Here is a 27,736-nt window from a genome sequence, read left to right as displayed (position 1 = left end):
AGTTGCCCTGAGACTTCAAGGTGCACCCGGTGTTTCACATGTGCAACCTCAAGCAGTTCCATCTGGATGATGGAGACCCGGAACACAGTGTACCACAACGCGCTCCCATCATGCAGAGGGCCCTGACAGCACAACGGGCCGAAAAGTACCTCAGTCAGATCCTTCGCCACAAGGTCAACTACTTGGGAGAGGCGAAGAAATACTTCGTACAGTGGGAGGAACCAACGGAACCAACCTGGGAGCCTGCGTTCTGAATGAACAGCCGCTATCCGACTGAAGTCAGAGCTTACCACGAAACAGATGGCGCCGAGGACAGCGCATGATTTGAAGGGGGGAGCATGTTCCCTTGCGACTTACATTATACAGTTGCGCTTAGAGTCTGTTTTGCTTTTGTTGAGTCTGATGTAAACTGCTCAGTTCAGGTGAATCAATACCCCGAAGGGGCAACCCGTATACTTGAACTGTAATAGCCTGTGGGCAAAATTGTGAACAAAGTAAATGCATTGAGCTTTCTTTTGTTCACCCTCGTTGTGATAACTTCTTGTGATTGCAATTTCTCTCCCTCTATTCTCTCTTGCTCTCTTGCACTCTGATTACAAGCTTCCACGATCGGCAAGCGAGCTGACAAGTAGGCTTGCGGCGGTGAGGAGGAACCGTCGCGCCGTGCTGGCCCATTGAAGGAAATAGGCCCGTGACCGAAGTGATATTGTGCAAAATTATAAAACACCAACTCCTATCTTCTTTTATGCTTTCTCCCAAGCGCTCAAATCACTTGCCACTTCTAGCATTCACCATTATGACTTAATTTGACTTTTTCCTATGAAGCCACACCATGAAGTAGTTGTTTTCAATGAAGATTCAGTGATTAGTAACGGACCCTGGTAGTTCAGTTTCTTGGCTTACTTACATAAAAAAGGGCAAGAATAAGGAATCGACAAATTTTCTTTGGATTATTTCTTTTGCATGTGATGAAGATGGAGATCTATATGTGATAAGGTTCAAATAGCTCTGGATAAATCTTTTGTGGATTAGTCTTTTGTAGTTTAGGAACAATTCTCATTCCCCACTAGCTCTGATTGTCTTGTTTTTTGTTCTCTTGTACATGTGGTTTCTCTTGTAACTTGTTATTTGAATTGGCTTTAATCTTGTCTGGGCACTCTTTTTTCTTCATTTTCATTAATAAGGTTTGCTTCAAGACTTGGGGAAAAAAATTCTTTTATGAACTAGACCATGGTCAGAATTTCCTTTTCTATGGCAAGGGATGTTTGCGGGGATGATTTATAAAAGAAAAACTATGTGGGCATGTTATTCTTAAATTGGTTTGACTCACCTTACTTAAAAACTCTAGCTCTGGGATTCATCTTATAGGAATGCTTGTAATGAAATGGTGGTCTTCAACAAATGCACAAATAACTCACAAACAAGTGTCTATTGGAGACACTACAAGCATGACCCTTGAAAGGGTATAAAAGGAAGAACACTTGAAAAATAAATAATACTTTATTCATGAACAAAATGCTTAAGAAGCATAGTTATTTACATTGAAGGGGTTCACCCCTATATATACAAAAAAGTGGAAGAGAGGAGAGCTCATTTTGAGCTCTCCAAAAGAGACATTGGATTCCAACGTCTTTATTATTATAGCTGTTGGACTGTAGTCCAACAGCATTTATTATAGCTGTTGGACTACAGTCCAACAACTATTTGCACAGTCAAGTTCCAACAGGAACTTGACTGGATCAAATATCTAGTTTCTATTGAACTAGATGCTAAAAAAGAAAATAAAGAAAAATAAAAAAAGAAAATAAAAAAAGAAAATATAATAATATTAAATAATATATATATATATATATATATATATATATATATATATATATATATATATATATATTACAGATTACATTTTAACACTCCCCCTCAAACTTACGGTACAATGAGCGAAAGTTTGTCTAAGAGGAAGTGAAATCTGGGAGCAGCGAGAGGCTTGGTGAAGAAGTCTGTTAATTGATATTCTGATGTAACATATGGCAGATCAATGGTTCCATGTAAGTATTCCTCTCTGACATAGTGACAGTCCATTTCAATGTGTTTAGTGCGCTCATGGAATGTCTGGTTGCTTGCAATGTAGATCGCACTTTTGTTGTCACAGCACATCTTTGAAGCTTGCGTTTCTTTAGCTCCCATATCCGCTAGCAATCGTCTGAGCCAAACAACCTCCATAGTGGTGGTTGCCATGGCTCTGTATTCAGCTTCGGTGGAGGAAAGAGAGACTTTCTGCTGCTTCTTGCACCTCCACGAAATTAAGGTTTCACCTAGGAACATACAAAAACCAGTAGTTGAGTGTCTATTATTGGGATCACCTCCCCAGTCCGCATCAGTATATGCAATTAAATTTAATGAAGATGAAGCAGACAAGAAGAGTCCTCGTGAAAGACAGGATTTTAAGTATCTAATAATACGCAAAATCGCTCCCATGTGCACGGAGGTGGGAGCATGCTGAAACTGACTGACTGTATGAACCGCATGAGTTATATCTGGCCTAGTAATGGAAAGATAAGAAAGAGCTCCAACAAGCTGTCTATAAGGAGTAGGATCATCAAGAAGTTCTCCATCATCAATTTTCATTTTAACATTGACAACTTCTGGAGTATCTACTTTCTTATCATCTGTAATTCCAGACCTGGAAACGATATCAAGAGCAAATTTAGATTGAGATATCAAATACCCTCGAGGGGAATAAGCAACTTCAATGCCTAAAAAATATCTTAATAAACCTAAGTCAGTCATTTCAAAGTGAGTTTTAAGAAGAAATTTGATATTTGCAACTCCCTGTTTGTCGCTTCCGGTGATGATCATATCGTCCACATAGAGAAGAAGAATAATGATGCCTGCATCAGATTTCTTAACAAACAAAGCAATGTCAGTTAAACAAGGTTGAAAACCAATATCAAGCATAACATGACTAAATCGGTCATACCAGGCTTTTGGAGCCTGTTTAAGACCATAAAGAGCTTTTTCTAGACGAAGAGCTTTACCCTTAGGGATACTAATACCAGGTGGGGCTTCCATGTATACTTCTTCAACGAGATTCCCATTCAGGAAAGCATTTTTGACATCTAATTGAAAGATAGGCCATGTTCTAATGGAGGCCAAGGCTATTAAAGTTCTAAAGCAAATGTTTCTTCATAATCGATGCCATACTCTTGGGCATATCCTTTTGCTACTAAACGGGCCTTATATCTTTCTAGGGTCCCATCACTTTTGGTTTTGACTTTGTATACCCACCTACAACCTATAGGTTTCTTACCCGGAGGAATATCTTGTATCGTCCAAGTATTGGCCTTTTCTAGTGCATCCAATTCTATTTTCATGGCTTCTATCCATTCTATATGATTTTTTGCTTGAGAATAGGATGATGGTTCAACATATGATTGTATTAATGTAATGGCGGCCCTATACGTGGGTGAAAAAGATTCATAAGACACAAATTTTTCTCGAGGTTTAGAGATTCTAGACGTTCTTCTAGGTGCGACTTCAGAGTATTTTTGTAATGCACATGGAAGATTTTGCTCTATACGTCTTGAATATTGTAGACTAACATCCCTATGGATTTGCTCTTCATTATCATCATTTTCAACAGCAATAGGACTTTGATCATTGTCAAGGTCACATCCAACATCACATTCATTGGATTTTGAAATTGGATCAATTAAAAACGAGTATTCAGTGACATCCTTGGATTTTTCAAATTCAAAGAAGCTTTCTTTTTCCAAAAAAGATACATTTCTTGACACATATAATTTGTCATTTTGAAAATCGAAACACCTGTAGCCTTTTTGATTATCAACATATCCTAAAAAGGCACATGGGATTGCACGAGGAGAGAGTTTGTCATTTCTGTTGGTGAAAACAAAACATTTGCATCCAAAGACTCTTAATCTAGAATAATCTGGAGTTAAGTTAACAAGCTTTTCTATTGGAGTTGTATTCTTTAATGAGGAAGATGGCATCCTATTAATGAGGTAGGTGGCAGTTAGGACCGCTTCAGCCCAAAAACTTTTTGGAACTTGATTTGCAATTAGCAATGTCCTAGTAGTTTCCATAATGTGCCGATGTTTGCGTTCGGCTAGGCCATTCTGTTGTGGAGTGTGTGGACATGATCTTTGATGTGTAATACCATGTAAATTGAGATAGTCTTTGAATTCGTTGGACATAAATTCTCCCCCTGAATCAGTGCGAAAAATAGAAATATCATTTTGAAACTTATTTTTAACCATTTTATGAAATATTTGGAAGTTAGCAAAGACATCAGATTTATGTTTAAGAAAATAAATCCAAGTATGTCTAGAAAAGTCATCAACAAAAATGACATAATATGTATAACCACCTTTGGAAATAACTGGTGCGGGGCCCCAAACATCTGAATGTATTAACTCAAGTGGTCGTGAGGAAACAAAAGTTCTACTAAGAAATGATAACCTTTTCATTTTGCCAAGAATGCAGTCTTTACAAGAAAAATTTTCAGAATTACAAAATTTTTCCAAACTTGGAAAATATTGAATTTTAGACATATGAGGATGGCCAAGCCTTTTGTGCCATAAATCCAATTCTAATTTCTGAATATTATAACAAAATGCATTCTTGGGTAATTCCAAAAAGTCCATGTAATAAAGTCCTCGTTCTCTATGGCCTTCCCCAATCAGCTTCCCTGACTGGCGATCCTGTACCCAACAACCATGAGAAGAGAAGGAGATATTACATCCATAATCAGATATTTGTGAGACAGATAAGAGATTCAAATTAAGTTTAGGGATATATCTAACTTCTGGGATAAAAAATCTTTTGGATTTTTGAAGATTTTCAAAACATCCTATTCCTTTTACTTCGAGAGATGTGCCATCGGCTGTAAAAACCTTTGACACACTTGAGTTATTTTTAAGACATTCGGATAGACTATTAACATTTGGGGTCATATGAAAAGAAGCACCAGAATCTAAAAGCCAAGGAAAGTTACCTGGACCGGAGAAAGATGCAACTGCCGCTCCAGTTGAGGCTTCGGTTGAGGAGGATACCCCTTTGAGAAGAGGTTGAAGGATTTCCATCAGTTGAGCCATAGACACAGGTGCATCTTGATCTTTTGACTCAGATTCAACAGATGCAACTCTTTTTTCTTCTCTTCTTTTTAACTTTGGACATTGAGGCCTATAGTGCCCCGGTTCATGACAATGATGACAAATAACTTTTCTTTTATCAAAGTCGCCGTTTTGCCTTCCAAAATGAGGCGGCTTGTAAGTACGAGTATGATTCCCCGGTCTAGATACAGCCTATGTCACACGGACTCGGCTAAGGAGGTGCCGCACCCGAGTCGACACGCCCCGACACGGGTGCAGACTCGGGTGCGGCTTCGGACTCGGCCTGGACTCGGTCAATGCCGAGTCGGACTCGGTCAACGAGTCCAGGCCGAGTCCGTCTACATTTTGGACTCGGTCAACTTTGACCGAGTCCAAAAATGTCCCTAAAAAATCAAAATTTTATATTTTTTATTTAAAAAAATATATATAAAAAGAGGCACAGACTGTGACTGTGCTGCAGTCACAGACTGTGACTGTGCACAGTCACAGGCTGTACAGTGTGCACAGTCACAGTGCTGTGGACTGTGCCTGTGCACAGTCACACTGTGGCATTTTAAAAATAAAATAAAATAAATACATTTTGTGCATCCATGCGACTATTGAAGAAATCCAATACCTAAAGAAAAGAATGTTTCAGTTAATAAAAAGGCTTCCATCTCCATGATATTTTAAACTAGAAATTATTTAACACACTTAGTAAATTTTGAGAAGAATCACAAAAATCTCACATTACAGGAAAAGTCAATACCGTATAAATGTTTTCAACAAGCTCAATAAAATTATAAATATATATATATATATATATATATATATATATATATATATATATATATATATTTTTTTTTTTTTGCCGAGTCCCCGTGTCCAAAAATTTTAAAATTGTGCCACACCCGTGTCGCACCCGCACCCGCACCCGCACCCGCACCCATGTGACATAGGATACAGCTAAAACGGAGTCATCATCAACTTTTGGAGTACTTTTTCTAAGTCTATTTTCCTCCATAGTGAGCTCTTCTATAGTATCAACAATAGAAGGAATTTTTCCACGATGTAAAAGGGCCGATTTGGTGGATTCAAACTCCGGCCTTAGACCATTCACAAATTGATAGAAATGTTCCATATCAAGTTGCTTTTGGCGAAGCTCGATGTCTTCGGCACAATGCCATTTGGGCTCAAGAAGAGCCAACTCTTCCCAAAGTTCGGACAACTCATTATAATATTCTTGAATAGTTTTATCTTTTTGAGTCATTGTCCGAACTTTATCTTGTAAATTGCATACATGTGCAATATCTTTAAGGGAATACATGTTTTTAAGGTATTCCCAAGCCTTATCGGCATGCTCAAACTTAGCTAGACTAGAGCATTTTTTAATGTCTATGCTATTGATGAGCCATGACATAATTTTTGCATGCCCTATCCTCCATTCTTTCCATTTCTTTTCATAAGTGGCTAATACCTTACTCTTCTCTTCTTCCGTTAGAGGAACCTCTTTATCACCCTCTTTCTTGGTAAGAGATAATTTAGGTTCCAAATCAGAACCATCCACTATACCCCATAAACCTTTTTCCCAAATGTGGTGCTTCATAATCGAAGCCCACATTACATAGTTAGTATCATTTAGCTTCATAGGAATGATGGTGATCTTATCATTGTCATACATCTTTTACAAGGGTAAGAGAGAAATAAATAGGAGGAGAGATAGAGAAAAATAAAAAGAAAAGAAAAAGAGTAGACAAAAGAATAAGAGAGGATACAAAACCAAATTTTTTTTGTAGCACAAGTTCGCCTTTCTTCAAACAAATCTTCTTAAGCCAAGAACAAGGTGATGAAACACTTTTTGTAAATGTGGCACGAAAATCGAGGCGGAAGCACTTCAAGATCTAAGGATTTCGTAGCTCTGATACCATGTAATGAAATGGTGGTCTTCAACAAATGCACAAATAACTCACAAACAAGTGTCTATTGGAGACACTACAAGCATGACCCTTGAAAGGGTATAAAAGGAAGAACACTTGAAAAATAAATAATACTTTATTCATGAACAAAATGCTTAAGAAGCATAGTTATTTACATTGAAGGGGTTAACCCCTATATATACAAAAAAGTGGGAGAGAGGAGAGCTCATTTTGAGCTCTCCAAAAGAGACGTTGGATTCCAACGTCTCTTAATATAGATGTTGGACTGTAGTCCAACAACATTTATTATAGCTGTTGGACTACAGTCCAACAGCTATTTGCACAGTCAAGTTCCAACAGGAACTTGACTGGATCAAATATCTAGTTTCTATTGAACTAGATGCTAAAAAAGAAAATAAAGAAAAATAAAAAAAGAAAATAATAAAAGAAAATATAATAATATTAAATAATATATATATATATATATATATATATATATATATATTACAGATTACATTTTAACAATGCTAATGTTATACTTTCTTGATGTAATGATACTCATGCCCATGACAAAATGTTGAATGTAGCGGAAATTGAAATTTGCCAAAAATTGGCGAAATGCAAGACCAATTGACTTGTCATTTTGTTGGTTCCTCCCACCTAAGGGTGTGAGGAGGTATGACTTATCTACTCCTGTTCTTCATGCCTGGGGTTTACTAGCTCAAAAGATGGCCTGCCAGTCCTTAAAACATTTAGTTTGCCTCCTATTAGTGCTGATTGTATTGGGAGATCAGGATGGTTCTTTCTGGCTTCCTCAATAAAATGAGCATGATACAGAAGATGTGTGTCCATCCCAATGTTCTCATTATAGGGAAGTTTCTCTAAACTCGAGTACTGGCTTTTTTTCCTTTTCTCGATCGAACTGAGTACTGACTTACCTCATGGCTTAACTATAGCACGTTGCTTTCAAGTATAAGGTATTGTTTGTATGACACCCAAAACCCGATTTAAAACCAGCTTTTGTGCACTTAAACCAGCTTTTAGCGTCATTTGGACGATGCCAAAACCTTGCCAAGTGAAAAAACACCCCCTCCCCACGTTTTCAACTAGGTTTATTAGGGTTGGGGGGTTCTCTAAACTCCAAACCTTCAGAACGTCCCCCCTGACCCCACCTCCCTACCTACCCAACCTGAGTTTGGCCACCGGTTGGGAAGTGGCCAGATTGGTAATGCCTGGCCAGGGCGTTACCGTCCGAAAATGACCGGAACATATCTATTTTTTTTTTAAAACAATGGTTATCCGGCCATTTCCTGCCACTTTTTTTTTTTTAATTTTCAACATTCCGGCCATTTTCCAGCCAACCACCGACCCAGAAATTGTTGGGATCTTTCACGTATCCAACCTGAAGCCATTCCATGAAGATGAGGAGGATCCACGGTGGACCATACCACAACGTGCTCCCATTCCACAACACACACCTTCAGCAGCCAGCACAACGAGCAGAGATTCTCAACCACTCCAACAACTACATTGGTGAATTAAAGAAGTATTTGGTGCAGTGGAAAGAACTATCGGATAGTAAAGCAACGTGGGGGAAGTCATTTAACATGTGCGGCCCTTGCCAGGCGACCCCATCTGGCCGATGGCTGGCCGGAAAATTGCCAGCCTGATTTTTTTTTACTTTTTAATGCCCAAAATCTAGTTTGGTCATCCAAACAGGTTAAAAACTTGGTTTTCTCATAACCAGGTTTTGCCCCCGTCATCCAAACAAGGCCTAGATGAATGCAGCTTTGCAAAATATTATTGTTTATTCTTTGTATTTGCCCCTTTAGTGGGTGTTTGTGTGAGCCCATTTTGTGGCTTGTATATGATCTTTTGGTGCTTTGGTGGAACTCTTTGAGTGTTCACCTTGTTATTTTGGTGAATATCTTCAGAGGATCTTGTTTTCTTTCATGGTATCAGAGTTTGGAGATCAAGCCATTTTTTTTGTGCATTGGGAAGCATGCCACTCAAGTTTTTGAAGAGATAAAATCTCTTTTTGCAAAATTCATTTAAGTGCTTGTGAGATTGTTGTGCCCTCTTGGTGGTGGAGTGTGTGTTCGTGTTCTTCATTGGAGGTGTTCTCTTGGTGGTGGAGTGCTCATGATTCTTTTGATTATCTCTTCTCTTTTTTTTCCCTCTTCTTTATCTTCTATTCTTTCTCTTAGCTCTTGTAAACAAACTTTATAACATGGGTTTCAATCATGAAGCATTTCATTTGGGGGAAAGGGTTGTGGGGATTAGTGGATGGGTCGGATTTGGAACCCAAACTAACTATTACTAAGATAGAAGGATAAAAAAAGTACCTTTTACGGATGCAAAAAAGACCAAGGCTATGACCACGTATGAGAAAAAATGGAAAGAATAGAGAATGAGGCATGCCAAGATCATGTCATGGCTAATTAGTAGTACTGATATCAAGAAGTGCTCGAGTTTAGATAAGTTTGAACATGCAAATAAAGCATGAAACTATCTTAAGAGAATACAACAACAACAACAACTACGCCTTCATCCCAAAACAATTGGGGTCGATGATATGAACCAAAAAAGAAAATCATTCTGGGTCTTCCACATGAATCCTTCTCCTCCAATCATTTCTATCCAATGCCATGTCCTCGGTGAGGTTCAAAGCATTCATATCCTTTCCTATCATCTCCATCCATGTCTTCCTAGGCCTACCCCGACCTCTTTTAACTAATATATTTTCCCATTTCTCCATCCTTCTAACTGGAGCATCATTAGGCCTTCGTCGAATATGTCCAAACCACCGTAAACGATTCTCTCATCTTATTTTCAATGGGTGCAACGCCTACCTTCTTACGTATCTCCTCATTCCGAATCTTATCTTTTATTGTATTTCCACACATCTATCTAAGCATCCGCATCTCAGCTACACTCATTTTTTGAATATGATGTCTCTTGGCAGCCCAACATTCCGTACCATATAGTAAAGCAGGCCTAATAGTCATCCTATAAAACTTTCCCTTCAACCGCAATGGCATTCTACGATCGTACAACACTCAAGTTGCACTTTTCCATTTCTTCCACCCAACCTTTATCCTGTGATTTACATCTCCATCAATTTCTCCATACTTTTGAATAATAGATCCCAAATATTTGAAACAATCCACCGGTATTTCTTGGTCACCAAGCTTCACTACACTCCCATCACTACTTCGTTGCTTACTAAACCGACATTCTATATATTCTGTCTTACTCTTACTCAACTTAAAACCTCTTGCTTCCAATGTCTGTCTCCATAATTCTAACTTAGAATGAACCCCAGCTCTAGACTCATCAATCAAAACAATATCATCAGCAAACAACATACACCACGACACATTTTCTTGAATTGATCTCGTAAGCTCATCCATCACTATAGCAAATAGGAAAGGGCTTAAAGCAGATCCTTGTTGTAACCCAACCGTTATAGGAAAATTGGTTGTCACCCCTCCACAAGTGCGGACATTGGTTACTACTCCTTCATTCATATCTTTAATTATACTAATGTACTTGAGAGAAACACCTTTATTCATCATTGTCCACCAGAGAACGTCCCTAGGTACTCTATCGTATGCCTTCTCCAAATCAATAAAAACCATATGTAAATCTTTGTTCCTCTCTCAATTTCTCTCAATAAGTTGTCTAAGAAGATGTATAGCTTTCATAGTTGATCTTCCAGGCATAAAACCAAATTGATTCTCCGATATCATGACAACCTTCCTCAACCTGGACTCAATCACCCTCTCCCAAAGTTTCATAGTATGACTCATGAGTTTTATACCCCGATAGTTTGTGCAATCATGTATATCACCCTTATTCTTATATAGAGGCACCAAAGTACTCTTCCTCCACTCATTAGACATCTTATTTGTCCGCCAAATCTTGTTAAAAAGATTTGTCAACCATTCTAAACCTTTCTCTCCCAAGCATTTTCAAGCCTCGATAGGTATACCATCTGGCATTGGATAGAAATGAATGGAGGAAAAGGATTCATGTGGAAGACCCAAAATGATTTTCTTTGTTGGTTCATATCGCCGACCCCAATTGTTTTGGGATGAAGGCGTAGTTGTTGTTGTTGTTGTTGTTGATAGGTATACCATCTGGGCCAACTGCCCTTCTTGATTTCATTTTCTTCAAAGCCTCTGCAATTTCTTTCTTTTGAATCTTGCGCATGAAGTCACAATTCATCTCATGAAAATGAATGGATAAGTCTTTAAGATCCTGAGCATGACTTCCATTAAATAGCTTATCAAAATAATTTTTCCATCTCTCCTTAATCTCCTCATCTTTGACTAAAACCCTTGCCTATTTGACACCACACCCGGGCGCCAGTGTGACGCGTCGCTTCCGGGCGACGACCTAGCAACCCTTGCCCATTTATCACTGCCTTTGGGCCTATAGAGTACAGTGCGTCGCTCAGTAGGGAACGCCCCAACGAAATTCTCATATTGGTTCATATTCATAGGTATGACTAAGTTTTTATGCTGGCTGTCACTGGCCTACCGCAACCCTCCTCCTTTATCCGAGCTTGGGACCGACAATGTATAACTAAACAGTTATACATAGGCAGAGTATTCTATTAAAGATATTGCCCATATTTTCAACTTGCCAGACAAAGTACAACTATGACTCAAGGAGAAAAAAATATTAAAGAATACTTTAGTGAGTTGTCCGACCTTTGGAATGAGTTGACTCTTCTTGAGCCACAATGACATTGTCCCGAAGACATTGAACTCTGTCAAAGACATTGATGCGGAGCATTTCTATCAATTCATCAATGGTCTTAGACTCGAGTTTGAGTCTACTAAATTGACTCTTCTTTATAGAAGAAAAGTCATCTCTGTTGAAGATACTATTAAAGAGCCAAGTATGGAAGAAAATAGACTAAAAAAGAAGACATCTAAAGATGATGATGATTCGGTCCTAGCCTGTAATGAAATATGCGGAAGAATCCAAGAATGCTAAAGCATTTACTATGTCCCACACGGACAAATGCAACAAGCATAAGAGAGGAAATCCACTAAGGGATATACGAAAGGCCTTATAAAAAGGCTACACACATGAAAAATAATATCACTATTATTGAAGAGGAGCTCTCAAGAGCAATACGACATACAAGGGGGGTTCCCCCTATTTATAAGAAAAGGAGACCAAAGGGGCTCCCAATAGAGTCGTTGGGAGCCCCCAACGGTCACAATTGTGACCGTTGGGGGCCCCAACGACTCCATTGTGGGGCCCCTTTTCTGTATCCAAAAAGCATTTTAAAAAATAAAAAAACAAAAATAAAAAATAGCAAAATGAAAGAAATAAAACAAGTACCCCTATTGGGTACTTGTGAAATGACCATAATACCCCTATCGGGTATTATGGTGAATATACATCTATATTTATATATATATAGATGTATATAATTACATATGTTTTAACACCCCCCCTCAAACTTTACGGGGGAATGACCGAAAGTTTGCCAAGGAGGAACAAGAAGCGAGGAGCAGGCAGGGCTTTGGTGAAGAAATCTGCAAGTTGATATTCTGAAGTGACATATGGCAGTGTAACTGTCCTACGAAGATATTCATCACGTACATAATGACAGTCCATTTCAATATGTTTAGTCCTCTTATGGAAAGTGTGGTTGCTGGCAATGTAGATGGCACTTTTGTTGTCGCAACAAAGCTTCGAAGCCCCGGTAATTTCGACTCCCATATCTTGAAGAAGACTTCGAAGCCACACCAGCTCCATTGTAGTAGTTGCCATAGCCCTGTATTCTGCTTCAGTAGATGACAATGAGACTTTCTGCTGTTTCTTGCACCTCCAAGCAATTAGCGAATCTCCTAGGAACACACAAAAGCCAGTAGTTGAGATTCGATCATTTGGGTTTCCTCCCCAGTCAGCATCAGTATAAGCTAGTAAATCTAAGGAAGAAATTGATGATAGGAATAGCCCTTTAGTCAAAGTATTTTTAATATATCGAATGATCCGGAGCACAGCACTCATATGCACAGATGTAGGAGCATGCTGAAATTGGCTTGCAGAGTGCACAACATGAGCAATATCCGGCCTGGTGATAGTCAGATAGGTGAGGGAGCCTATGAGTTGCCTATAGGGCGTAGGATCATCCAGCAGAACTCCATCCTCCAGTCGTAGTTTAGCATTGATAACCTCGGGAGTCTCCACCTTTTTATCATCTGAAATCCCAGATTTGGAACATATGTCTGCAGCAAGCTTCATCTGTGACAATATATACCCTCGAGGAGAGTATGCAACTTCTATACCAAGAAAGTACATGAGAAAACCCAGATCAGACATATCAAAATTATGTTTTAACATATTTTTAACTTTAAGAATACCACTTTCATCATTGCCAGTGATGATCATATCATCAACATAAAGCAGAAGGATGATGATACTATTACCTGCACGTTTAACAAAAAGAGCAGTGTCAGTATAACATGAGCGAAATCCCAATTGTAACATGATAGCACTAAATCTATCATACCAAGCCTTAGGGGCTTGTTTAAGACCATATAAAGCCTTTAATAACCGAAGGGTTTGACCTTGGTTAACACTGATTCCCGGCGGAGGGTCCATATATACTTCTTCATTCAATTGACTATTAAGAAAGACATTTTTAACATCTAATTGAAATATAGGCCATTTCTTAGATGATGCTACCGCAATTAAAGTTCTAACGCTTGTTATGCGAGCCACGGGAGCAAAAGTCTCTTCATAATCGATGCCATATTCTTGTGAGTATCCCTTAGCAACTAATCTAGCTTTATAACGCTTTAGGGAACCATCACTTTTTGTTTTGACTTTGTAGACCCATCGACATCCTATAGCTTTCTTATTTGGAGGAAGGTGAACTATTTCCCAAGTTTTAGCTTTATTTAAAGCATCTAGTTCAACTTTCATTGCTTCAACCCAATGAGGTATACTTTTTGCTTGATTATAATGGGAGGGTTCATAGTAAGAATGCAAGGCTATTAGACAAGCTTTATATTTAGGTGAGAGAGTTTCATATGAGACAAACCTATTAGGTGGAATTGATTCTCTAGAAGAACGCCTAAGGGAGGTCTCTTCTAGGGATTCATTAAGCCGCAAGAATTTTTCTAAAGCACTAATAGGTTGGGCTTCCTCACGCCGAGTGTATACTTGGAGATTGTCACCATTAGTTGGTGATACATCATTATCATGAGAATCATGAGTATTTTCTAAAACTTCCGGATGACTCAAAGAGTCATCATTTGAATCTTCTAAAAGATCATTGATAAACATATAATCAATTTCATTTGATTTTTCCAATATGTCAAATCCATTTTCATCTTCTAAAAAGGTTACATCTTTGGAGACAAATAACTTATTGTTTTTATGATCAAAGCATCTATAGCCTTTTTGATTTTCACCATATCCTAAAAATACACATTCTATTGCTTTAGGTGACAATTTATCTCTTTTATGTAAAAGAACAAAGCATTTACACTCAAAAATCCGAAGACGATTGTAGTCGGGTGTCATATTAAAAAGTTTTTCATAAGGAGAGATATTGTTCAATTTTGAAGATGGCATCCTATTGATTAAATAGGTGGAGGTTAACACGGCTTCGGCCCAAAAATTTTTAGGAATATTTTTAGAAATGAGTAAGGATCTAGTGGTTTCCAAAATATGCCTATGTTTTCTTTCCGCTAGACCGTTTTGTTGAGGAGTTCTTGGGCAAGATTTTTGATGACAAATGCCATGTTGTTTTAGATATGATTGAAAATCATTTGATAAGTACTCTCCACCCGAATCAGATCTAAGAATGGATATTTGACTTTGAAATTGATTTTTAACTTTTGCATGGAATTCTTTAAAGAAGTTAAAAACTTTCGATTTAAAGTTAAGAAAATAAATCCATACATATCTAGTATAATCATCAATAAAAGTAACATAATATGAATAAGCACCTTTAGATAGAACCAGAGATGGCTCCCAAACATCGGAATGCACCAATTCAAAAGGTTTTGTTGTCACAAAGGATCTAATAGGAAAAGGAGTAGACTTCATTTTGCAAAAAATGCAATCTTTGCAATTGATATCTTTTTCTTTACAAAACTTGTGTCCAAAAGGAAAAAGATACATTTTAGAGTAACTTGGATGTCCAAGCTTTTTATGCCAAGTTTCAATATTTTTGTCTTGGACATAAGTACAAAATGAGGTATTTGGAAGCATTAAATTATCTATAAAATAAAGGTCTCCCTTCCTATGGCCTTGCCCAATCCGCTTCCCGGACCGGAGATCCTGCACAAAGCACCCTTTGGATGAGAAAGATATTTCACATCCATGGTCGGCTATTTGAGAAACGGAAAAGAGGTTAAGATTTAATTTTGAAACTATTCTAACTTTTGGAACAAGGAAATTTTGAACATTTTTAGAATCAAGAGTTCCAACACCATTTATTTTGAGAAAAGTTCCATCGGCCGTAGAGACACAAGACATTTTTGAATTGGTGTGCACATTGGTTAATGCATTTTCATGAGGGGTCATGTGAAAAGAAGCTCCGGAATCTAAAATCCAAGAGTACGTACCGGGAGGTGATGATGAGGCAATTGCGGCACCGGAGGTAGAAGAAGTAGCCTTTAGAATTTGTTGGAGAGCCAAGGAAATTTGTCCAAGAGTATCTTTGAGATCCCCGTTCTTGCCGTCATCTTCTTTGGTGGATGATTCTTCAACGGAAGCCACCTTTGGCTTGAATGCTCCATTTAGCTTTGGGCAAACGGGTTTAATATGTCCCGGCTCATAACAATGATGACATATAATCATTTTTCTTCCACCACTCCCTTGCTTACCAAAATGAGGTGGTTTGTATGTTTTGACATGATTGCCGGGTTTAGATACGGCAAGAACTTCATCAATGCTTTTACCCATATTATGCCTAGTCTCTTCTTGAGTAATCTCGGCAATAGCCTCTTCTAAGGGAGGAAACGTGGATCTATGGAGAAGTGAGGATCTAACTTGTTCAAATTCGGGACGAAACCCAAATAAAAATTGAAACAATCTATCTTGTTCCATTTGTTTTTGTCTTAGTACCACATCCTCCATAGACACCCATTTAGGCTCTAAAAGAGCCAATTCATCCCACAAAGGATTTAGAGCACTATAATAGTCTTGTATGCTCATGTCACCTTGTTTTGTGGTTCTCACTTTTTCTTGCAAAAAATAAGCTCTTGCAAGATCCTTTTGGGTAAACATACCCTTCATAAAAAACCAAGCTTCATTTGCCCTGCGGAATTTTGCAATATTTGCACATACCTTAAGTTCAACATTATTCATAAACTATGCTAGGATTTTTGCATGGTTACTCTCCCAATCTTCCATTTGATGATGATAATCTTCAATAGCCTTGAGACGAGCATCGCCTTCAAGTGCTTTCTCTTGATCTTCTTCCATCTTTGTGAGCTTAAGTTGGGGTTCCGGAATGGTCCCCATTACATAACCCCAAAGCTTCTTCCCTTTGAGATTATTCTCCATTGCGGATGCCCACATCATGTAATTTTTCCCATTGAGCTTGAATGATAGATCGATCTTGACTTCCATTGCTACAAAATGGAGGTGAGAGAGAAAAGAAAAAAAAAAGTAGAGAGATACACGATTTTACCTTAGAAGATCGTATGGCTCTGATACCATGTAATGAAATATGCGGAAGAATCCAAGAATGCTAAAGCATTCACTATGTCCCACACGGACAAATGCAACAAGCATAAGAGAGAAAATCCACTAAGGGATATACGAAAGGCCTTATAAAAAGGCTACACACATGAAAAATAATATCACTATTATTGAAGAGGAGCTCTCAAGAGCAATACGACATACAAGGGGGGTTCCCCCTATTTATAAGAAAAGGAGACCAAAGGGGCTCCCAATAGAGTCGTTGGGAGCCCCCAACGACTCCATTGTGGGGCCCCTTTTCGGTATCCAAAAAGCATTTAAAAAAATAAAAAAACAAAAATAAAAAACAGCAAAATGAAAGAAATAAAACAAGTACCCCTATTGGGTACTTGTGAAATGACCATAATACCCCTATCGGGTATTATGGTGAATATACATCTATATTTATATATATATAGATGTATATAATTACATATGTTTTAACATAGCCGCGTCTAGGCCGGGAAACCATGTACATGCTTACAAACCACCATATTATGGGAGACCAAACAATGATAACTATAGAAAGCAAGACAATGAGTTTGAAAAGAAAAAAATTATTTGCTATTATTGTCGTGAATCGGGGCATGTCAAGACATATTGCGCTAAACAAAAAAGACCCTATGAAAACAAGGGACCCTATGAGAAGAAGGTAGCCTCCGTTGCTAAGTGTCAAGTGAGCTCAACGCTACACAAGAATCAACCATTGGGAGCATGTCTTTGAATCAACTTGTAGAAGCTCTTCAACAATACTCAAAAGAGCTTCATCAACCGGAACCACAGTCTCTTCTATTGGCATCTCTGATCCTGGTAAATCTCTTTGGCTTTTTTACTCGGGTGTCTCATTTCATATGACACCAAATGGTGATATTTTATTCGAGTGTCGTAACTCATGTAGGTCAAACATATTTACTGCTGATGGAATATACCTTGAGATAAAGGGAATAGAAAATTTTGAAAATATTAAAAAAAAAATTATTCCAAAAATTAGATATATTTTCAAGTTAAATTTAAATCTCTTATCTGTTTCTCAATTATCTGATAATGGGTATAATGTTTTCTTCTCTTCTTTTGGTTGTCGAGTGCCGGATCACCAGTTAGGGAAGCTGATTGGGGAAGGCCATAAAGAATTAGGCTTATACTACATTGATTTTTTGGAAATACCCAAGAATACTTTTTATTATAATGTTTAGAAACCGGACTTGGATCTATGGCATAAAAGACTTTGCTATCCTAATGTATTCAAAATCCAACACTTTCCAAATATGGAAAAGTTTTATAATCTTGAAACTTTTACATGTGAAGATTGTATTCTTGGCAAAATGAAATGATTGTCATTTCAAGAAAGAACTTTTGTTTCTACACGACCACTTGAGTTAGTACATTCGGATGTTTTGGGCCTAACACCTGTTATATCTAAGGATGAGTTTGCATATTATGCAATCTTTGTTGATGATTTCACTAGGTACACGTTGATTTATTTCCTTAAACACAAATATGAAGTTTTTTATACTTTCAAATATTTCATAATTTGGTCAAAAATAAATTTCAAAAAGATGTTTCTATCTTTCGCACTGATTCAAGGGGGAGAATTTTTATCAAAAGAATTTAAAAACTATCTAGAATCTAATGGTATTACACATAAAAAATCATGTCCCTACACTCCACAACGAAACGACTTGCTGCAAGAAAACATAGGCATATCATAAAAACCACAATAACTTTGCTTATTTCAAACAAAGTACCTAAAGAATTTTGGGTTGAAGCAACATCAACTGTATTTTATCTTATTAACAGATGCCATCTGTCTCTTTGAAAAATATATCACCAGTTGAAAAACTTTTTAAACTTACCCCTGATTATTCTAGATTAAGAGTTTTTTGGTGCAAATGTTTTGTTTTCACTGATAAAAATGATATGCTTTCTCATCGTGCTATTCCTTGTGTTTTTTTTGGGATATACAAATAACCAAAAAGGGTATAAATGCTTTGACTTTAAAAATAAAAAATTATATGTTTCAAGAAATGTCTTTCTTAGAAAAAGTTTTTTTTTTTAATTTGAAAATTCTGAGGGAGTAACTGAGTATTCTTTTTTGTTGGATCTAATTTCAAAGTTTGATGATTATGATGCTGATTTTGATAAGGAAATAAAAAATGATATAGTGAGTGAAGAAGAATCTCATGATATTGAGATAAGTAAAGAATAATCTCGAGATCAAAACTTTATCCAATATTCTAGGCGTAGTAATTTTGAACATCCATGTGCCCTTGAAAAATATACTAATAATGAAGATCATACAAAGATAAAAATTAGGTCATCCAGATTATCAAAGCCCTTTGAAAAATTCATGTCCTATGAGTCTTTTTCACCTAAGTATCAAGCTTACATTGCGTTGATACATTCTTATATAAAACCCTCAAATTATTTTGAAGCAAGGAAATATCCTGAATGGGTAGAGGCCTTGAGAGTAAAATTAGATGCTTTAGAAAAGGCAAATACCTGGACTGTCCAAGATACACTCCTAGAAAAGAAACCCATATGTTGTCGATGGGTATACAAGATAAAAACCAAGAGTGATCGAACTCTTGAAAGGTACAAAGCTAGATTAATTGCCAAGAGATATTCTCAGGAGTATGAAATAGACTATGAGAAAACCTTTGCCCCAGTTACTAGGATGGCCATAGTTAGAACCATAGTAGCCCTTGCTTCTATGAAGAAATGACTTATATATCAAATGAATGTTAAAAATGTGTTTCTCAACGAAAAATTCGTTGACTAAGTTTATATGGAAGCACCACCTGGTATAGTTATTTATAAGGAAAAGTCCCTTCATTTAGACAAGGCCTTGTGTGGCCTTAAATAAGCGCCAATAGCTTTGTATAACAGGTTCAGTCAAGTTATACTTGATGTTGGATTTCACTCTTGTTTAACTGACATAACTTTGTTTGTTAAGACTTCTGATGTAGGTGTCATTATTCTTCTCCTGTATGTGGAAGACATGATCATCACTGGAGATGACAAATACGAAGTTGAAAACATTAAAAGACTTCTCAAAACACATTTTAAAATGACTGATTTGGGATTTATAATATATTTTCTTGATATAGAAATTGCTTATTCCTTTAGAGGTTATTTATTGACTCAATCTAAATTTGCTTTATATATTGTTGCAGGTAAGGTATTTCAGATGATAAGAAGGTTGACACTCTTGAGGTTATAAATGTTAAAATAAAGATTGATGATGGGGAATCATTTGAAAATCCAACACCATACAAACAACTTATCAAGACTCTATCATATCTCTCAATTACCAGACCTGACATTACGCATGCAATTCACACACTGAGCCAGTTTCAGCATGCTTCCAACAACAGTTTTGCGTATTATTAGCTATATCAAAACTTTTATTTTTTGAGGACTTTTCTTATCTGCTTCTTCCTCCTTAGATTTAATTGCTTGAATGTGATCTAAATAACCGACACTCAACCACTGTTTTTGTATGTTTTTAGGTGACTCGTTGATTTCATGGAGGTGTAAGAAGCAACATAAAGTTTTTCTCTCTTTAACTGAAACAAAATACCGAGGCATAGCTACATCAACGTTCAGAGTAAAGGACCATCACGACTGTGCTGTGACAACAAAAGTTCTATTTACATTGACAACAACCAGACCTTCCACGAATGAACCATACACATTGAAATGAACTGTCACTATGCTCGAGATGAATTCCTACACGACACTATTAATTCCTTACGGTACTTCAGAATATCAATTGATAAATTTCTTCACCAAACCTCTCGTTGTTCTTAGATTCTCCTTTCTCTTGGATAAACTTTCGGTTATCCAACCGTAAGGGAGTGTTAAACATAAGTATATATATATAGTCATATGTAATATAACTAGATAGTAACTAGGATTAGTTTTTTTAGTTTTTTGTCTTTTGGTTTTGAACTAGTCAACATAGGGAGTCGTTGGGACCCCAAAGACTCTCTATAAGCCTCTTCCTCTTTGTGTATAAATATGGAGCAAAGCCCCACCACAATGTATACTTTCTTTCATAGTGTTGATTAATAAAATATTATTTTTTATTCCTTGTCTTTGCCCCTTTAGTTGGTGTTTGTGTATGAGCCCATTTTTGTGGTTTGTGTATGCTCTTTAGGTGCTTTGGTGGAACTCTTTGAGTGTCCACCTTGTTATTTTGGTGAATATCTTTGGAGGATCTTGTTTTCTTTCAGCTGGTAGGGGCGAAGACACAGAGGAGGAAGAGATGACCAAAGGGGTCGAGACGGGCAAAGCTCGCCCATCAGCCTCCTTTGGGTCAGGCACCAGTGGGCACTGCCCACATTTTCTGCAGGCCAGGGTGGGCAGTGCCCATCCTGACCCATACCCCCAAGGGGGATTTTTGTGGGTCAGGGTGGGCAAGTGCCCACCCTCTCCATAACGTGCCTCCGCCCCTGCCTATTACATACATGTAAAAAGATTAAAATGCCCCTACATGGGTGTGAACACCCCAAATTTTTAAAATTTTTATAAATATTTCCTTTTTGCCCCTGACCCCCATTTTCTGAGTAAATTGAGTCAATTTTCAATCAAAATTCCAGTTATTTCTCTGATTCATTGGAATCAGAATCCATTTTCTATATCTGACTCAATTTTGGATCTGGATCCAGTGTTAAAACCCAAATCTGAGTCTCGTCATCCAATTTTCAAATTGAAATCACAAAAATACCAAAAATAATTTTTGAAAGGCTCAAACAGTCCATCCGGTATCCATTTGGATCCACTGTCCTGTATTTCTCAATTCGAGGTCCAAAACTCGAAAATTGCCTCAAAACCTCGGATCCAAAACCCGTTTTCTGAAAAAAAATTCAAAAGATTAATCCCGAATTCTCAGAAAACCCTTCTTTTGTAAATATTTTTAAAATTTTGCAAAATTAGTTTGAAACCCTTTAGTTTTCAAAGTTTTATATCAAAAACACCAAAAAATGGAAAAATACAAGGAAAAAGAAAAAAAAATTAGAAAAACATAAAAAATTCCAAAAAAATAGCCTTTTCCCTTTTTTTGAAAGTACTTTTCTGCTAAAACCTCTTCTTGAAAAATCCTTTGTAGAGAACCACTCTTTTGAAAAAATTGAAAACAAAGAGGGACCCATTGGAAATTTTTTCCAACGGTCTCGGCTTATAAAAACCGACCTTCAGAGGGTCGAATTCCCACCGCGTTTCACCCCACCATCCCATCTTCTTCTCGATTCTCCTCTTCTCCTGCTCTCCTCTCAATCTCCCCTCTCTCTGGTTCTCATCTGCATCGGCTGAAGGAGACCGACCGACCATTCCAGCAGCCTGAGGTAGGTGGCTCATCTTCTACCATTTTCTTTTATATCGTTTGTCCCCCTTTTGTTTTACTGCATTCTCTCTTGAGTTTCCATAAGTTTTTTTTTTCTTTTTCTTTTACTTCGATTTTCGGTAGGGATTTTGCCTTATCGCATTCCCCTGTCTTAATTTTGTTTTCTTCATTTTTCTTTTCATTATAAGGCATCAAGGGTGGGATCGACCTGCATATAGCAGGATCAACCCGCCTGTGGCTACAGCAATGGAATCTCTGATTCCAACAATTGTGTTGTTTCTTGTAAAAATTTCCTTAGTTCAAGTGATTTGAATAATAGTTAGTTTAGCATGTCCCTGTATTTAGATCCTACTTCCCTTTTCTTATTTCAAGTTTCGATTTCGTGTTTTACTCTGATTTTCTGTTCGCGCATGATTTCTGGTTTTGGACACTATCCGATGGCATTCTCATATTTCATTGTCTGATTACTCGGCACCACTGGGATCGTTTGGAGGAAATCATCCTCGTAGACCAACCTCTTCTCCAGCATGCGGTATTGGATGTGGATGCTCTGCACCCTACAAATCCATTAGCCTCCTACATAGTCTTCATCATATCTCAGGTTCATATTTCACAGTGTGCGCATATCCCCTGGGTCGAATTTTGATGTTCAGTAGTGATTCAGCCTCTTGTGTTTATGGCGTCTTATAGTTTTATTTCAGCAAGGTTTAACCTATCGTATCTGTTTATCCTATCACTTGCATCATCGATTCTCATATTCCTGCGTCTTGCAGGTCTGGCATCATTTCCTTACCTTACTTTCATCTATTTTCATAGCGTGTTTATATCACATTTCATATGATTTTTATGGCATCCATCGATTACTCTGCATCCTGATCATTCATTCATCAACATTTCATTCACTGTTTGCTTTATTTCCTTTTAGCCTCTTAGCTGAGCATAAGCATCGTTACTCTGAATCCTGGGCATTTGTGCATAATTTTTGTTGCAATGTCAAGTTTATGCATCGGATCAGTCTGGTACAGAGGTGTTTGTACGCAAGTTTCACCGATGTTCCAAAACAAAATCTATTACTCTAATTCATTGCATCAGGCACGCTAAAGCATCACTACACTGTGAGCATCGGCAGTTCATACTAAGGTTAGTTGGTTTGGGGAGCTGTATTGGATGTTGGCAGGATGAGCATCAAAGGTGCTAGAATTTGGATTATGATGATGGTCTATGGGATGGATTCTTTTTTTTTTTTTTAAGAACTCTGGTGGGGTGAAGAGCAAGAATATCATCTGATAAGAGTGTTTAACACACCTGAGTAATTCAAGCAACACTTATGAGAGGTTGTTGGAGAAATTTGAAACTGAGAAAACGGTTAATTCTCCTGCGATGATAGTTGCAGACCCATGTTGATGTTCCCACATGTGGATAATTCCGTAGCAAAAGTGGCACCACCTCTTATTGTAAATCTAACAACTCAGTGAGCTTGCAAAGGCAGAATGTAACTTTGTTGATAATATCGCAAATTTCCTCTTCAATCGGAAGGAATCGATCCAGCAACACCCAGGAGAAGTGTTTTCTTTCCCCTCAATTTGAGCTAATTACAAAAACAATGGCTGAAGAGAAAGATAATTGTGATCGCAGGATCCATTTACTAAAGGTTAACTATGATGAACTAATTGAGGTATGCTATTTTATGCATCAAATACTTATTTTATTTCAAATTTGCATCAATTTGAAAATTTGTTTCATTGTAGTATTTGTGTAGCTTTATATCCTATTATGGCGTCCATTCTGTTGGGGTTTTTGCCATGCAATCCAATGTTTCTTGGGTAATCAGAAACTGGTACAAGACCTTCATGGTTGATACGTACTGCCTCATATTTAGGCTTACCATTTTTTTTTTTATTGTCCTGTAAGCTTGAGCTTGATAGAATCCAGTCCTGGTGTAGCCTCGCCCTATGTCCATCCCTGACGGTGTCGTTTCTTTTTTTTTGTCAGATTGATTTACCAGTGTAAGAAGTCCACAGTTTCTGATTGTGACCCAACAGTGTAACATTTAATGAAGCATATATTTGGATTCACTACAGTAGCACCTTTGTGCTTCTAACCATTTCCCGGCACCAGCAACTCCACCTATGCTTTCATACTCACCTACAACAACTTTCCCAGTACATCTCCTCCCCTCACACCACAGCTTGTATTCCATCTGCTGTAGGGGCTATGCAACAACCCATTTCCTGCACTTTCCAGCACTTCCCCTGTGCACAGTCCAAACATCACGTATCCACCTCACATTATCATCTTTCCTTATCACTAGACTTGTATATTTAGCATCTGCTACTCCAACTACATTTCCTGCAACACTTTTCCACACACCCAGCACTCTACCACAAGGTTGTTAAATGCGATGAGGGGAAGCGAGGCGTAAGCTTCGAGGCGTTGAAACGTAAGCTTCATGATCAAAATAATAAAATATATAATATTAATAAAATAATAAAATAAGGAGTGAAAATCAGTTATGCATACAATTACAAAATGAGTATACATAATAGTTGTAACACTGAGAGAGAGATAGAGAGGTTGTGATTTACTGTTTCAAGTTGTCACAGATTTGAAAGTGTGTAATGAGCAATCAGCCTCTATCATGCATATGTAGTGCCACTGAAAAGCAGGTGATGCCCGAAAATATAAACCCAAAAGTAATGTCCAAAATACAATGCATTTTCTCTCTTAGTCCTGTATCAGGGGTTCAATCAAACCTTACACATAGAGATCACTGTCCATAATCTTTGGCCATTTGGAAGGAGTTAAGTCATTAGGGTTAAATGTCATTGAAAAATGCACAATGTAAAGTTTGTTACATAACATATTCCATCATGTCCACATCTATCATGTTCTCAATTTCAGCATTAAAGCAAGCCCTATAATGACCAAAGCTTTCATCAACAGAAAATGGCTACGAGTTTCTATAAAAAACAAATTAGATAAAAGACCATGTAATAGCAAATTAGACAAAAGATCATGTGATAGAAACAGGCAACATGAAAGCACAACTTACTTTTCTCCACAAATTTGTTTACTTGACGACTAAAAGAAGAAAGAGGAATAGGTTCCAATGTTGTTACCAAATACATATCATTGAACTCATTATTTGTATAAGTCCCATCATTTATAATACTGCATTAATTCCAAAAAAAACCAAGTAAGCACACTAAAAGAAAAGCATCTAAAGGGGCATGTGAACTCGTAATTACTACAGTTAGCAAACACAAATTCCAAAAATCTAAAGTAATTCATTTACACATGTTGCAGGCCAAACTACAACCCAGCTTAGGGATCACAAGCAAAGATATGCCAGCTACCTTTCAGCAGTTCAAGAAAATTTTAGTATCTCCATCCTCTGATCATGTACATACAGGACCAACCACCAATTCATATAAGTAAAGTGTCCCTGTTTGAGAGTATCTCCATCCTCTGAAAATGCTATCACATCAGAAGCCAAACCAAATCAGGTAACTTTATGTAAACATTCATTTCCATCCATATGGAGTATATAGGACAATATAAGCATAGACCATAGCATCTTAAATTCTACTCAATAACAATGTTTTTTTGGCTAATAGAGGAGTCAAAACTTTTATAGCCAATCAGTTCATCATCTTACTGAAGCCAAGTGTTGGCAGACCCTGAACCCCCACATTTGGCAACAACATTGCAAAGTAAAAGGTTCCATATTTACCTAGATTACGCAAAGGATTCATCTTGACATTTAAAGCACAATACTCATCAAGAAAAAAATATATATATGAACAATGAGGTGGCATTATGGTGAAAATATTAGTGATGGTGAATTAATCCAATGGAATAACCTAGAGAAATCTGGCTACAAACCAAATATGATATGTGAAAGATTAACAATTAACAATTAACAAATAACTAACTAATAAAAGTATATTCCGGTTCCCAAGCTTGCCAAGGACAATTTCCACATAGGCCAAAAAAATATGGTCAAATACTGATTTTACTTTGAGAATTTGTCAAGATCTCATCTACAACCAAAACTCATTAGAAAATTATCATTAAGATACGAGAAACAAAATTTGTATAAAAGTAAAGGCCATGATTGTCATGTAACCTATCCATTTTCAAGATTAAAGCACCATCCTCAAGATTAAGTTAGACTCATAGTGCAAGATAAAACAAGTTATATCTACAATCATGAAAACATATTGAATACATGTGGGGCCATCTCCAAATTGACTTGTTCTAGAAATACCTTCTATGCACAAAATTTTTCAACAAAATTGTCATAAGCCTTAAACAATATCAAATATTTTCAACAAAATTGTCTTCACTAGGACTAGATAGCTCATCTTCATTTGAATCATCCATATATGGGATAGTTTCTTCTTCATCTTCAGTTTCTTCATTATTCGCTCTCTCATTTTCTGAATCTTCTATTTGTTTTCTTTTACCTTCATTCCAAAATATTAACAAAATTAATATTTAAAATTAAAAAAGTATAAGATTTATAAAATACAAGACATACCTTTATTAGCATGCATCTTGTTTGAAGATGGATCTTTTTTATGTTTCTTAGTAAAGCTTGGTGAAGTATCAAAAGGAGTAACATCTATATCATTCAAATTAAAAGCTGGATCTAACCAAGAATCTTCTAATGCATCTTGTGGCAAAACTGGATCTTCTTTTTCTATAATTCACTCATCATCAGAATCAATATTTTCAAGACACAAAGGATCCTCAACTGTCTTCCTTCTTATATCTCTTTCTTTCAACTTCATATTGTACATAATAAACACCAAAGCATTGAGTTTTTCTTGCTCAAGGCGATTTCGCCTTTTTGTATATACCTATAATTTAAAAATTTATATAATTACAAATCTGCAATATATTATGCAACAATGAACAATCAATAATATGAAAATATCTTTATTTACCAAAGAAAAAGTGCTCCAATTACGCTCACATCCTGATGCACTACATGTGAGATTCAACACTCGCATTGCAAAGTTTTTCAATTCTTTTGTTTCATCACCAAATGTATTCCACCAATCAGCTGAGAAAATAAAATAAAAAAGAATGTCAGTAAGAAAAAAATTAGATCAATTAGAATTGAAATTAAGACAATAAAAAAAAAATACATACCTGGATTTTTTCTCTTTCTTGTGCCAATTGCCTCTGGTCTACCAAACAAACCAATTCCATTTTCATATGTATCAAGCTGAATCAAAATCTCACAATGTTCTTCTATATTGGGCACTATCTTTTCTAAACAGTCCATAAACCCGATTTTAATTTTTTTATCTTTTACACAATCATCATCATAATGAAAGTGTGGGTTTAGAAAATACCCTGCAGAATGTAAGCAGTGATGCATTTGATTATCCCACCTCTTGTCAATAATATCCCAAATTTCTATATAGCTGCTCTTATCATTGCCTACATTTTGAGCTATTTCTTCCTTTGCCTTTCTCATATCATTAAACAAAAATCCCATAACTGGTTTATCATCTGAATCAACCCTTCTCAATACTTTCACCAAAGGTAATGTGACTTTGATGATATAAACAATTGCTTTTCAAAAATTTCTATCTTCAGTGACAATGTGTGTTACTTCTTTACCT

General features: G+C 36.9%; 1 protein-coding gene across 1 annotated transcript in view; it reads left to right on the top strand.

The window, feature by feature from the left end:
* The window catches only part of LOC149817433 (transcription factor Pur-alpha 1-like), a 57,308-nt gene that overhangs the window by 18,468 nt on the left and 11,104 nt on the right, over positions 1 to 27,736 (top strand). The window lies entirely within an intron of this gene.

Source organism: Nuphar pumila, chromosome 13 (genome assembly GCF_984573655.1).
Source record: "Nuphar pumila chromosome 13, dmNupPumi1.hap1.1, whole genome shotgun sequence".
NCBI lineage: Eukaryota > Viridiplantae > Streptophyta > Magnoliopsida > Nymphaeales > Nymphaeaceae > Nuphar > Nuphar pumila.
Note: the sequence above shows the minus strand (reverse complement) of the source record. Positions and strands in the feature narration are given on the sequence as shown.